Genomic DNA, 14373 nt, shown 5'->3' with positions numbered 1-14373 from the left:
TGCCCAGATGCCACCCTCATCTGCTCCATTTCCTCCCTGTGAGCATCCAGTTTGGTTTCTACCCCCATTCTGACCCCCTCTATCTGCTGCTCCATTTGTTTAACTTCCCTTTCCGCTTGGTCCCTCATGTCCCTCAATTTGCCTTCCATACTGTTTTCTAACCCCTCTAACCCATTTTTCACTCCCTCTATCTGATTCTCTTGAGCGGCCATTCTGTTTTCTACCCCCGTTAACCCATGTTTCACTCCCTCTATCTGATTCTCTTGAGCGGCCATTCTGTTTTCTACCCCCGTTAACCCATTCTTTACTTCTTTTATCCCGTTGTCTAACCCCTCAAATTTCTTTTCTAATCCCTCACCGGTACCCCTCATTTGGCCCTCCAATCGCTCACCCTGAGCATCCATCCGGTTCCCCATTACCCCCATTTGGCCCTCTAATCGCTCACCCTGAGCCCTCATTCCCACAATTTGGTCTCCCATTCGTTCCATAAGGGCCCTCATTTGCAACATAAAAAGGTTCGGATCCACCAGGGGCGCTGCCACGGTCGCGGGCGCGGTGATCAGCGAGGCGCCATTTTGCGCGCCCGCTTCTTCGTGCGTGACGGCGCTATTTTGCGAACCTGCCGCCCTCACTGCTTCGCTCTCCTCCTGTCCCTCATTTTGGTCCTGGATCGACCCTACCTCACTCTCCCCTACCGGACCCCAGCCGTCTTGATCCGCCATAGCGCGACTTTCAAAATTCGGTTTTTATTTTTTTATTTTCGTAAAACAAATTGAAATTTCGCCGTTATAATTTCGCGCGGGAAACGCGCTCCGAATCGATTCGGTCGAGCGCCGTACGCGCTCCGGCTCGATTTTCCCTCCCAAAATTTGGGCCTAACTAATTTAGTCCCGGGTTCGAATTCCACTCCTCGACACCAATTGTTACAGACGTGGCTTGGATGTTATTTACCGAGCGGTTTTATGGTATGACCACGTCTGCACAAGTTACCCGATTGTGCCCGAATGTTGACTAATCGCGCTACGCTGGCTCAATAGGAAAGAGAAGACACCCGGCTGGATTACAATCACACAATACGACACCAACGTTTCGATTCTCAAGTATATTCGTACGGAAAAAGGTTAGATTACAGGGGCTAGAGGTATATTACAGGAAGACAGGCACTTAGACACACTCTTATATTAACCCCGGACAGACGACAGACACACGGGACAAAATGCTGACTCACACGGGGGTTGATGAAAAGGAAAGGCAGGTCGCGATGGCTCAAGGTGCACTCTTGGCTCAAGGCAGAATCGACTCGGTCCGGTCCAGAGATGCGGGGAGGTATCGTCGCGCTGGGGGTGGCGGTGGCTTCTCTCTCCAGTCTCCAAGCTGAGGCGCATCTGACGTCACGTCCGGCAAGCGGCTGCGTATATCCGGCGGGGAGTGACACGCCCTCGGCTCGTTAGCTCCGCCTCGTGGAATCGGCACGTTGCCTCTCATTGGGTGCGTGCGGGGGGGGTTACTGGCTCCGCCCCTGACGAGGAGCTGACAGCCAGCCCCTTCGGGGTAACCCCGTGGAGCGCATGGTCTGGAGCTAATCGAGCCGGTGTGAGGACGCATCCTCCCCCGCTCCGCCGCCATCTCCTCTGTTGTTGTTGTAATTGTTGTTGTAGTTGTTGTTATTGTTGTTGTTTGGGGAAGAAGATGGGAGGAGGTATGGGAAAGGTCCTAAACTCACTACTGATGCCATATAATCACATTCTGGTGCAACGAAGAGTCATAATTAATGGAGACGAGGCCTTAACTGACATAGAATAAGAATAACTAGGAAGATGTCCGAAAGTTGTCTACCTGTGGTGCGGTGGACCTGGGCACGACATTTAATGGGGGAATAAGGGGAAGGTCGGCTCTACTGATTGTTATTTACATGCAATGGGACTAGGGAATGGGGGATCGGGGAAAGTTGGGGAGTATTGGAGAAAATAGGGGAATATTTACAAGCGGATATGGAGGCCAAATTCCATATTCGCAACAATATATTTTAAAGCTTTATGACCCTCCCCACACTCTTATTAACCTTTCCCACACTCTTATTAACCTTTCTCACACTCTTATTAACCTTTCCCATACTCTTATAAACACTTCCTATACTCTTAAACACTTTTTACACTCTTAAACATACGTAATTTTAACAACATATAAAATTCTAATGGGTACTCACCATTGAAGATACTGTAGCGACCCATGGGTCCCCCAAGCAAGACCAGCATCAGAATCTCCTTGCTCCAGCCGGTGACGTCACCGGCGGGGATCCCCGGCGCCAGAGTGGCTGGTCACGTGACCGCCAAAGCGTGCCGCGCGTGCGGGTATAATCAGCTACACCTGTTGATCACGTGACCACCGAAGCACGCCACGCTTGAGAGGCGTGGCTTTCGGTGTCAGTTTCTGGTTGTGCTTTATAATGCAGCCCGATAAATGGGCTTTTCAGTGTTCCCGAGTTGGTTTTGAGAATAAATATCTTCTCGGATGAGTTTGTGTCTTGCCCGTCATTTCGTCCGTATCAAGCAAGAGCCCCGGCTCTTCAATACTACAACTTGCGTGATGAAGATGATGATGAATTAGCTGTGCAGTACTGATGACGATGAAGGTGATGACGATGATGACGATGATGACGATGATGAATGTACTGCACAGCCAGAAAGAGCGTTACAGTTACCCATTACGTGGGTAACTAGCGCAAGTGGAAGCTGCCGCATCTGCGTTTTCCATACGCACGACTTTTTGTCTCTTTGTCTACTCTTCTACTGTACACTATGTACAGTATTTTATTTCTTGTAATATGTTTTAATTACTGTATTTTTCTTATTTTTTTACGTTTTTAAATTTTTTAGGCTAGAAAATGCTTATTTTACCACAAAAATATTTAAAATAATAGTATATAAAAATACATTTATACCGCAAAATCCCGCGATATAGCGAAAAATCCGCGATATAATTTTACATATAGGCCTACTAGTGAGAAAAACCTGCGATGTTCCGAAGCCGCGAAAAGTGAACCGCGATATAGCGAGGGATGACTGTATATATATATATATATAACACACACACACACACACACACACACACACACACACACACACACACACACACACACACACACACACACACACACACACACACACACACACACTACCGGTCAAAGGTTTTAGAACACCTCAATTTTTCCAGTTTTTATTGAAATTTAAGCAATTTAAGTCCAGTGAATAACCTGAAATGGTACAAAGGTAAGTAGTAAACTGCTCGAGGTTAAAAAAAAAGTTTAGGTGAGCAAAAACGGGAAAATAATGTAAATTGCACAGTTATATTGCAAAAAACAATATTTGATTTCCATTGTAGAAAGAATGCCACGAGTGTGTTCGACGGTTATATCTGCAAAAGGTGGCTACTTTGCCGAGTCAAAAATTTAAATTAAATTTTGTTAAACAAAATGATTCTATGATTTCTTTTTTATCTCCAATTGTTTATTTGTTCTATGCTTAATTTCAGAGTACATTGAGACATTAAACTGCGTAAATTTCAATAAAAACTGGAAAGATTGAGGTGTTCTCTATATATATATATATATATATATATATATATATATATATATATATATATATATATATATATATATTAGCAGGCATACCCGGCGTTGCTGGGGAGGAAGCAGGAGAGGGAAGGGAGTGGGGGGAGTGGAAGGGGGAGGGGAGAGGAAGGGGAAAGATATACTACATACTGTTATAGATCGCGGTTAGGATGTTATAGACCGAGCGGTGGTTTAAAACCGCGACCTAACAAAACTCACCCGATTCCACCCGAACGTTGGTTGTATCGCACCCTAGCTGCTCAATGAGGGAAAAGACAAAAGCGACGCAATGCAAGAGGAAAACGGAGACAAAAAAAAGGTTTGAAATATTACTACTGAATTTATTTCTACTATTTACACACAAGCAACAAAAAGCAATTCAGTTTATTTACAAGTACAAGACGCAGGTGACACAGTGCAAATTTAGCTTATCTACAGACTTAACTTATTACCCAGGACAGAACAAACAAAGACGACTCACACGGGGAATTGCAGGAATCGCAGGATGTGGATGGCTGGAGGGAGAGGGAGAGGTCCAAGGGGGGGTCCCGCCGCACAACCGGCGCGTTCAGCAGCCGCCGTTCCTGCCCCCTTTTGCGGTTGCCGGGTGTCGCTGCTGCGGCGGCCTGCAGTTGCCTTGCCAGGCCTTGTCTTACTCGCTTCTCACCACCGACTTCTCACCACCGCAACCAACTGTGACCACTGACCCTCCTTTTTGGCACCCGACTCAGACCAACTCTTCTCCCTCTCTTTCTCTCTCGGTGCAACCAACTCCTCCTCTCTCTCTCTTTCTCCGACCAACCCAGAGTGCATCTCCCTTTCTTCTTCTTCTTTTCTCCACTTCCGGTTGCGCCCTTTTATAGCGCCCCCAGCCATCACGCCCCCGGCGCTTTGGACACGCCCATCGGGGCGCTCACCTCAGCCCTGGCTGGTCGCACGACCCTCGGGCTCCGCCCCGGACGACGACGGGCGGGCGCGCCCCTCCCCTCCTCTGACGAGGTGGAGACACGCCTTTCTTCCCTGACTCGAGCCTCGTGGTCAATGGCGGTTATTGGAGGGGAGGTGATTGGGAATCGAGGGCTCAGCAATGACGAGAGGGGATGTAATATGGCAATCGAGGGTCGGCAATCACGAAAGGGGGATGTGAAGGAAATGGGGATTTTTGGGGATGGGAATGGAAGGGGATCTATTCTCTTTCACTGGTGCAATGGAGTACTTCAATTAATGGGAGACACAGCCTTATCCTAAAACACAGAATAAGATATAACTATCGAACATGAATATCCTATGATTGGCTGACGTGTATGCTTGTGGACTATGGGACGCCCTTTTGATCTTACACAGCTCCGGAGGCAGGAGGCACAGCACAACAACAATAATAATAATCATACAGCACACAATAAAAAAATATATATACAGTCCTCATATCCACAACACTGCACTCTCCTCCTCTTAGGCACGTCCCGGGCCTACAACTTTTAGCTTTAGCGTGACACGTAGGTGTAGTTCCCTCTATTTTTAACCTGACCCTGAGTGCGACAGTTTAAACATAAATAAATGTGTCCCGCTGCTCCATTGCACCCTGCCTAACAGACTTTCGCCCACAGTTAACCGAATTGCGGAATGGTCTTCAAACTATACACTGACGGTGGGGAGCATTATTTACAATGACTCTGCTTTTATTTACAAAACTAACCCAGGACCTGTAATTGTTCTTTCTGGGGGGAGGACAGTCTGCTCTGCATCAATGCACCATTAAAGCACCCAAAAACGCACCAATACACACCCAAGCACCAATCGGTGCAGTCACCATTGTTCAATGAATAAAATAAAACCAACAACCCCTAACCCTGCAGGTGTCTCTGGCTCTTCGGCTCCCTCTGCTGGTTATTAATATTTCTCTTCCAGATGTTGTCATTTCCTTTGCTTTGCTTACTGGCGGCCTATTTTCAATAAAACTTGCACCCAATGTGTCCTTTTTATTTATTTATGGCCCACCAGGCCGACTATGTGTATGGTTCACCTGTGGGGCATTGGTGCCCTGTGGCCAAGGTCCGCCAGCAAGATTTCGGGCCCTCATGGCCGGTTCCAGCAGAGGGGCCATGCCCCAACCCATGGGGTCCATAAGTGGTGCTCGGCCACTGACATGTGGTCCATAATGTGGTGCATCGATGCAGACAGCTGGTTCTGGGAATTTCGGGCGCACAATGGCCGACCCACGCACGCTCCCCTCAGCGCCTAACGGCGCACAGGTCATGTAGGAGACAAAAGGGGGACAAGACAAATGAGCGAGGGGTAAGGTCTCAAGGGTACACATCAAAAAGGCAATGCAAGGCGAAATGCGTACGGAGGGCGCAGTGAGAAAGCTCGTCCCTACCGTACGTCACCCCCCTGTTACCTAGCCCACCCTTGCCCTTACCCCATATGTACAAAACCTACACATTACCAATTCGTCACTACTGTCACGTCTTCCCCATATTTCCCCTATATCAAATTCGTCACCACAATCCCTCTACTTCAAAAATTTGCCATCATCAATTCATCATCAATCCTCATAAGGAGGCAGAGATGGAACATCAAAGCACAATGTCACACCCACGTCATGATGCGTCTCACATTCCAAACATTTGCACAATAAAAAATAATAAAACATGGCATGGTGTGGAGTTACCTGTCACCTCCGGTGAGTGGGTGCAGATGGTGCGAGGAGATCCTTCATCCTAACTATCCTCTAAATGACTTTAACACACTTTACACTACCCGGGGTCTTTCTCCGGCCAAACCATTGGCCCTCTTACACTATGGGTTCTAAAAACCAATTCCCATTGGCCAAACTGTGGTGCTTTTCAATTTGGGGTCTCACTCCCCCGATTCATCTCCCGGTGCCCTCGCACAATTTCTGGGCCGCGACGTGTAGCTCTCCCAACAGGTCTACCCACCTGCACACCTCCACCACTGTAGTTGCCACCCGAGCTTACCTAGCTCCTCACCCTAACCTATCTAACTGGGGGCAGCCCCTCTCCTGGCTCTGTCACCCCATGGTGCCCTCTGGCACTGGGCTACCCGGGTCCGTCCTCCGGATCCTCGGGCCCCATCCACAACAACTACTACCGGCTCCCAGAGCCCACCTGCGGCCTCACCTGGCCGACATCCTCACAGTGGTGGAGTGCCCAAACCAACTACACACACTAACAGGCTACACGCCCCGCCATTTCCACGACACTAATGCACCCATCCAAAGACCATTCTTTCACCCGCACCACAGATGCCAATATCCAACCACAATTTACCTATACCCTCTACCTAACACTTACACTACCCGCCCCGGGTATCCGTGATGGGGGTCCACTCTTCCCCCATTCACACCTTCGCACCATCCACTCCACTCCACAATTTCCACCATACTCACTCCACGACCATCCATTCCAATACTCCTGTCTTTCATTCACCTGTCGTTGCACACCTGTGCAATCCTACCTGGTGCCACCTGCACCCTCCTCCTCTTCCTGGACCAGTTGGTCAACACAACACACAATCACCACTACTCCCTCATACACTGCTCCACACACCTGTTCAGTTGCACACCTGTGCAATCACACCTGTTCAATTCTCACCTGCTCAATCCTCACACACACGGCATCATCTCAGCTAACTTCTCCCCTCTGAAACTTGCGCTTCCCAGTCGTCCCTTTAAACTATTGCGCTCCCACGTCATTATCATCCATACTAATCTACCTGCGTCCCCACTACAGGTATCAGTCACTAACTAAACTTAACGTCACCTAATGTCATCTTCGCTAGATCCCTACAATATAACCTAACCCACCCGGGCTAGTTTTCACTGCCATACACCCCATAAACTATAGCTCCTTTGCCCCACTCTGTGAGGGATGGTGGATTTGCCATCCCACCACATCGGGGGTCTCTCACTATCAATTTTGTTCGTCCAGATTCCACAAGTCAAAAATTTTCTATTTACTGCCAATTCTATTCACTTTTCTAAATTTTGTATCAAATCACTACTATCACTATCACCATCACCCGTCTACTTATTAGGTCCTCTCGGTGCGCCAATTCACATCTACAGCCCGGCTTCGTACAGCCGAGCAATGAACGCGGGTTCTTTTGTGCCAGCGGCTGGATACCTCCCGCATTCGGGGCAGGGACGGAGGCTTACCCGGGCCGAGATCCCATGCACCACCTCGGCGTGGAGCCATCCAATGTCCCGATCTCGACCTGCCGGCACGTCTCAATAGAAAGTGGTCGCCATGACGACCCTTCCTATCGGGCTGCCCGCTCCGCCCAGTGGAGCCCGGACGCGGCCGTTCCACGCGAGGCCCAGCGTGGATCGCGCACGGCGGTTCTTTCGAAACCGCCGTGGTTCGGATCCCCGCCGGTTCTCGCGGCACGCGAAGCCCGGCACGCACCGAGGGCCCGAGTCGGCTATAAGTCGTTCTAACCTTTAACCCGGTTATCGTCGACGCTTCACCTGCAGGCTTACATGCATACGCTACCCCTTTCGTGCTCATACATGCAGCCGTTCCCATTCTCCTCGTACCTTTCCTTACGCACCTCGGTACACTCACTCCGCTCACCGACTTGGTCACACACCTGACCACCGAACACCTTGGCACACATTCGTCGCTCGCACACCTCACCAACACACCTCTTCGCGCCCCTTTCTCGGTCACCTCCTCTGTGACAATCACAGGTGTGCTCTCACTCGCACACCCAACCACGTGCCTCACTACCAACTCAAATGTGCCTTCCCACACACGCTCTACCATTCCAGGTGTGCATCCTTGCTCCCCTGTCACAACCAACTCACGCTCCGTTTCACTCTCACTACTCTCACCTCCACTCTTGACAGCGCACTCACCCTTACTCTCGACGGCACACTCTTTCCTCATGCACCCGTCCGTTACACACCTTTCTCGCGCATCCTCTCGCGCACACTTTTTCGTTACTTCCTCCGTAACACTCACCACACCGCGCTTCCCTGTGCTCCCTCGCACACGCGCTACGACCGGCTCACTCCTGACGGCACACTCACTCCTCGGCGTGCACTTTTTCCTCACACACCCCATGGTCGGACATTCTCGCACACCTCTTTTTTCGCACACCAGACCTGTCGCACACCTCACCAACGGCCTTTCACGAACACCCGGATCCAAACCAATCCCCAAGCCGACTGAAGCTTTCCTCACATCATATACATTTCCACTCACCTCCGTACCTTGTCTCCGCACCTCCTTTGCCACCTGCAAACTCTTTATTTGGTTAGTGAGCATCACATCATGAGTTGAGCACCGACCTTGCACATATTCCATCACTTCCTCCTTTATCTCCCTCTTAGTTTCTGTCCGTCCCTTCTTAATTTCACTCACCTCTTCTCCCACTTCCTCTAATTTTTGTTTAACCTCTTTTATTTCTCGGTGCGTCTCCTCAAGCTCGTCCTCTAAGGCTACCGTGACCGTCTCTATGTGCATCCTTACCTCCCGGTCCTTTGTCTCCATTATCTCTGTCACCTCGTCCACCCTCATTGTCAGTTCCTCCCGTACCATTTGACATTGCCTCTGCGTCGCTATTAATTCGTTTTTAATTTCTTTTTGTGTCGCCTTTAACCCTCCGAGTACTGCAGTGTTCCTTTGAACCTGCTCCACTAACTTAGTTTGTCCCTCTGTCAGCTGCTCCACCTCCTCCGTCAGATCTTCTATTCCCCCTTGTAACTTAGCCGTATTATTCCTCACTTCTTTCTCTATACGCTTTTCGCCTCGCTTTACCTCCTCGCGTAGCCCCGAGACCTCCTCACTCACCCCTCGTCGTATTTCCTCCATCTGGTTCCCCATCTGTTCGATTTCCCGGGCGGATTATTCCCCTATTTCCCGCAATTTGTCCTCCATCCTATTTTCTAACCCCATTAACCCATTTTTCACCCCCTCTAACTGATTCTCCTGGGCAGCCATTCTATTTTCCACCCCCGTTAACCCATTCTTTACCTCTTTTATCCCGTTGTCTAACCCCTCAAAATTATTGTCTAACTTCCCAAATTTCTTGTCTAACTCCTCACCAGTACCCCTCGCTTCGTCCCTCATTACCCCCATTTGGCCCCCCATCCTATCCATTTTTGCATTCAGTTGGGTCAAGAATAATCTGAGGTCAAACCCGGTTTGCCCAGCGTCCCCAGCCGCCACCGCAGGCTCGCCCTCCGCAGCGCCGCTATTTTGGGACCCTTCAACCACGTGAGCGAGCGCGCCATTTTGCGCGCCTGATATTCCCGCAACCACATTGCCATTTTCCTCCTCCCTTTCTTCCCCGAAGTCCTGGGTTACTTCTAACCCCTCTATCTCTCCCACCGGCATCCCGTCGCCTTGGACAGCCATGGCGCGATTTCTAAATTCGGGCTTTTCCTTTAAAACAAAACAAATTTCGTACTTTATAATTTTGAGCGCGTGAAGCGCGCTCCGGGTCGATCTCACTCCCCGACACCAATTGTTATAGATCGCGGTTAGGATGTTATAGACCGAGCGGTGGTTTAAAACCGCGACCTAACAAAACTCACCCGATTCCACCCGAACGTTGGTTGTATCGCACCCTAGCTGCTCAATGAGGGAAAAGACAAAAGCGACGCAATGCAAGAGGAAAACGGAGACAAAAAAAAGGTTTGAAATATTACTACTGAATTTATTTCTACTATTTACACACAAGCAACAAAAAGCAATTCAGTTTATTTACAAGTACAAGACGCAGGTGACACAGTGCAAATTTAGCTTATCTACAGACTTAACTTATTACCCAGGACAGAACAAACAAAGACGACTCACACGGGGAATTGCAGGAATCGCAGGATGTGGATGGCTGGAGGGAGAGGGAGAGGTCCAAGGGGGGGTCCCGCCGCACAACCGGCGCGTTCAGCAGCCGCCGTTCCTGCCCCCTTTTGCGGTTGCCGGGTGTCGCTGCTGCGGCGGCCTGCAGTTGCCTTGCCAGGCCTTGTCTTACTCGCTTCTCACCACCGACTTCTCACCACCGCAACCAACTGTGACCACTGACCCTCCTTTTTGGCACCCGACTCAGACCAACTCTTCTCCCTCTCTTTCTCTCTCGGTGCAACCAACTCCTCCTCTCTCTCTCTTTCTCCGACCAACCCAGAGTGCATCTCCCTTTCTTCTTCTTCTTTTCTCCACTTCCGGTTGCGCCCTTTTATAGCGCCCCCAGCCATCACGCCCCCGGTGCTTTGGACACGCCCATCGGGGCGCTCACCTCGGCCCTGGCTGGTCGCACGACCCTCGGGCTCCGCCCCGGACGACGACGGGCGGGCGCGCCCCTCCCCTCCTCTGACGAGGTGGAGACACGCCTTTCTTCCCTGACTCGAGCCTCGTGGTCAATGGCGGTTATTGGAGGGGAGGTGATTGGGAATCGAGGGCTCAGCAATGACGAGAGGGGATGTAATATGGCAATCGAGGGTCGGCAATCACGAAAGGGGGATGTGAAGGAAATGGGGATTTTTGGGGATGGGAATGGAAGGGGATCTATTCTCTTTCACTGGTGCAATGGAGTACTTCAATTAATGGGAGACACAGCCTTATCCTAAAACACAGAATAAGATATAACTATCGAACATGAATATCCTATGATTGGCTGACGTGTATGCTTGTGGACTATGGGACGCCCTTTTGATCTTACACAGCTCCGGAGGCAGGAGGCACAGCACAACAACAATAATAATAATCATACAGCACACAATAAAAAAAAATATATACAGTCCTCATATCCACAACAATACGTATACATCTTTTGGGAGGGAAGAGGTGGCTTTGACAGGCCCCTCCGTTTTGGGGGAGGGGAGGTAGGGAAGGAGGAAAAAATTTCTCGTGCAAGGAGTGCTTCATAACCTCAGTGTTGCACAGGTAAAAAAGGAAATTGTAATACCTTCTGCTGCCATCACCAGGTGATGCTATACGATACACTTACATAGAGAATTTACGCCCCTCTCCCAGTCCCCACACTCCCGAATGAGGCCGTGGCCACATAGCCTATGTTACCCCCAGACATAATTGTATTTGTATTTGTACCCCGAGTGAAGTATAAAAGCATTTATAGCTGGAGTACCCGGCGTTGCTCAAGAGAAAAAGAAACATTAACATATTTGAAATGAGGTCAAATATAATGGAAAAGCAATTTCATCCAAACTAGAATCCATCACAAATGTCAAATCATCATTTAACCTTTTCGTTGTATATACGCTGTAGAATGTGTCGTTCATCACGTTTCTGAGATAAGTATGATGACGTTCAGGAAGAAGAAGAAGCCCTACCACCAACTTTGACCGCTTCCAGAATTGTTTTATTATTTGTGTTCAAATGTCTGGTGATTGTTTTGTATTTGTTTATGCGAATTTGTACTTGTATATAACTGTCATTAATCAGAAAGGCTTGGGCACTATAGAGCAATTTTTTTTTTCTTATCTAAATAAGACTTGTGGACACATAAGACTTGGAGTCTTATCTAAAAAAATTTTTGGCCTAAAACACTCCCAGTAACTCACTGATGAACCTCTGAAAGTTTGACGAACATCCGTTCAGCCATCTCTGAGAAAAATGGCGACACACACACACAGACCAACGGCTCTCTTATAAAGTAGATAGGCCTGCTGTGGCCTATCTACTACATAGGTCTTATATAATTATTAATGCAGGTCTTATTTAGTAGATACCCTGTGTACACATGACCACATCTTAAGGAGTGAAGAAGGTGCCATGTGTGTGTATATATGACCTGCATTATATAAGAACCCCTGCCCCCCAACCCCCACCCACCCTCCCCTTAAGGTGGAACTTTCGTTCTCATCCTCTTAGAGGTCGATGTATCGATCTGGGAATAAATATCAGTCTCCATTTGCTAATCATCATGAAGAGATTGGTGTGCTTTGTAGCCTTTGTTGGATGTTAGTTTTTCTCCGCTGGCATCGTTAATTCAGCTAACTAAAGCACACATTGGCCAAATAATATGCAATTATGGATGGATAAATTATTAATTATTGAACAATTGAAATCTGTTTCGTGGAAAATCTGTTTTGTGGATTAATTGGATTAACAAATTTTTCAATTTCAATCAATTAAAATCATGGGTTAACATATTTTTGAGAGGACTTCAAAATGCGCTCGTGTAATGGGGTATTCATTGGCACCCAGGCCTGGCAGGATGGCCTAGAGGTGCGCACACTTGCCTCTAAACTGTATAGTGTCGGTTTCCAGCTATGAACACACCTAGTGTCGGTTTCCATTCTAGTTTTCCAACTATGAACTGCAATCCTCGGATGGATGTTAAGCTGGGTGTCCCGTCTCCAGCATTCATTGGTACATATTAAAGACCCCATGGTGTTCTTCTGGAAGAGTAGTCGAGATATCGCCGGTACAATGAACAAATTCCAAATCCTCATTCCCTGACCTACAGGGGGCAGCGCCTCAGTGGCATAGCTGTGCTCCCAGCAATGATGCAACCAGCAGCCATAGGCTGCACACTAAATTAATGATGGAACCCAGCAGCCATGGCTTTTTGCATATAATATTGTTGCGAATTTGGGTAGTGATATATGTAGAGCAGAGTAGATCTGAGTAGGTACCATGCTTTGTGTGTCGCGGTAAGGAAAACTACCTGTAATAAGTCCATGTGTAGGCGTTTTGTCGGTTAAGGTGTATAATTGGGAATCTACCAGGAGATTCGTGTGTTAAGTAGTGTAGGGAATAATGAGTAGAGCCCTTGTACGTCTCACCTGGTAACAAAACCTTTGTCCCTTATGGCACTACAGCCCACATAGACACTTGGTTAGGATCCCTTAGTACAACATTAATGACGCCTTCCCCCCCTTGACGTGACTTAGGAAGAAATCGGGCGAGAAAACACCGCCACATGGCCGCCACCTTATGCACCTCCGAGAGGCCTACCCGCCTCGCATAGCACGTGCTGTGACCAAGGAATAGGGGACGGGAGTGAGTGGCGCAGTGGGCGTGCCCCTGGACGAGCCGGCAAGTCGGTGGAGGCTCTGATTGGCAGGACAGTGCGCCAATGCTGACGTCACCGGCCGGGGATATTGGCGGGGGCCGGACGCCTTTTGGAAGGGGAGTTCGAGTCGCGAGTTGGTGTTGAGTTGAGACGAGTTCACTCCTGGCCCCTGGCAGTTCAGTAGAGAGTGACATTCCTGAGTCGAGAGCAGTTGGATTCGTGGTCGAGAGTTGGTTTTGCAGTACGCAGTTGGCAGTGAGCAGTTGAGAAGCGAGTTGGAAGGACGAGATGTGCAGACACACCTGCGTTCTCTCTGTTCCTGTCTTTTCGTGCTTTGTGTGGGGATCGACCTCGTGTGAAGCCGCTGGCCTGTGTTGGGTGCTTTAGAGCTTGGTGCACGGACCTCATGGGCGGCGAGAGGATCGGAGCTTGGAGCGAGGCCTCGTGGGTAAATCGGGGCCGAACGGAGCCGCGTGTTGGACGGCGGCCAAAGCCAACGACCAGACCAGATAAGACCGAGCTCCGCGTACACTGTACACGACGAGACATTTTATTTTGGTATTCATATCTCCGCTGTTTGTATTTGATATCTGGTGTGCGGGATCCCAATTTAGTACCTTATTTTATTACCGGTGCATGCTTTTTCCTGTCCTTCCTTTTCACAATAAACCCTTGTATTATTTTCTTGTACAAATATCTGAACGCAGTTTACCGGGTGGTTGATTTCAATAGATAAGACTGCGGGGCTCTCGCCGCTTCCC

The sequence above is a fragment of the Myxine glutinosa genome, chromosome 7, assembly GCF_964187855.1.
Source record: "Myxine glutinosa chromosome 7, kmMyxGlut1.1, whole genome shotgun sequence".
NCBI lineage: Eukaryota > Metazoa > Chordata > Myxini > Myxiniformes > Myxinidae > Myxine > Myxine glutinosa.
Note: the sequence above shows the minus strand (reverse complement) of the source record.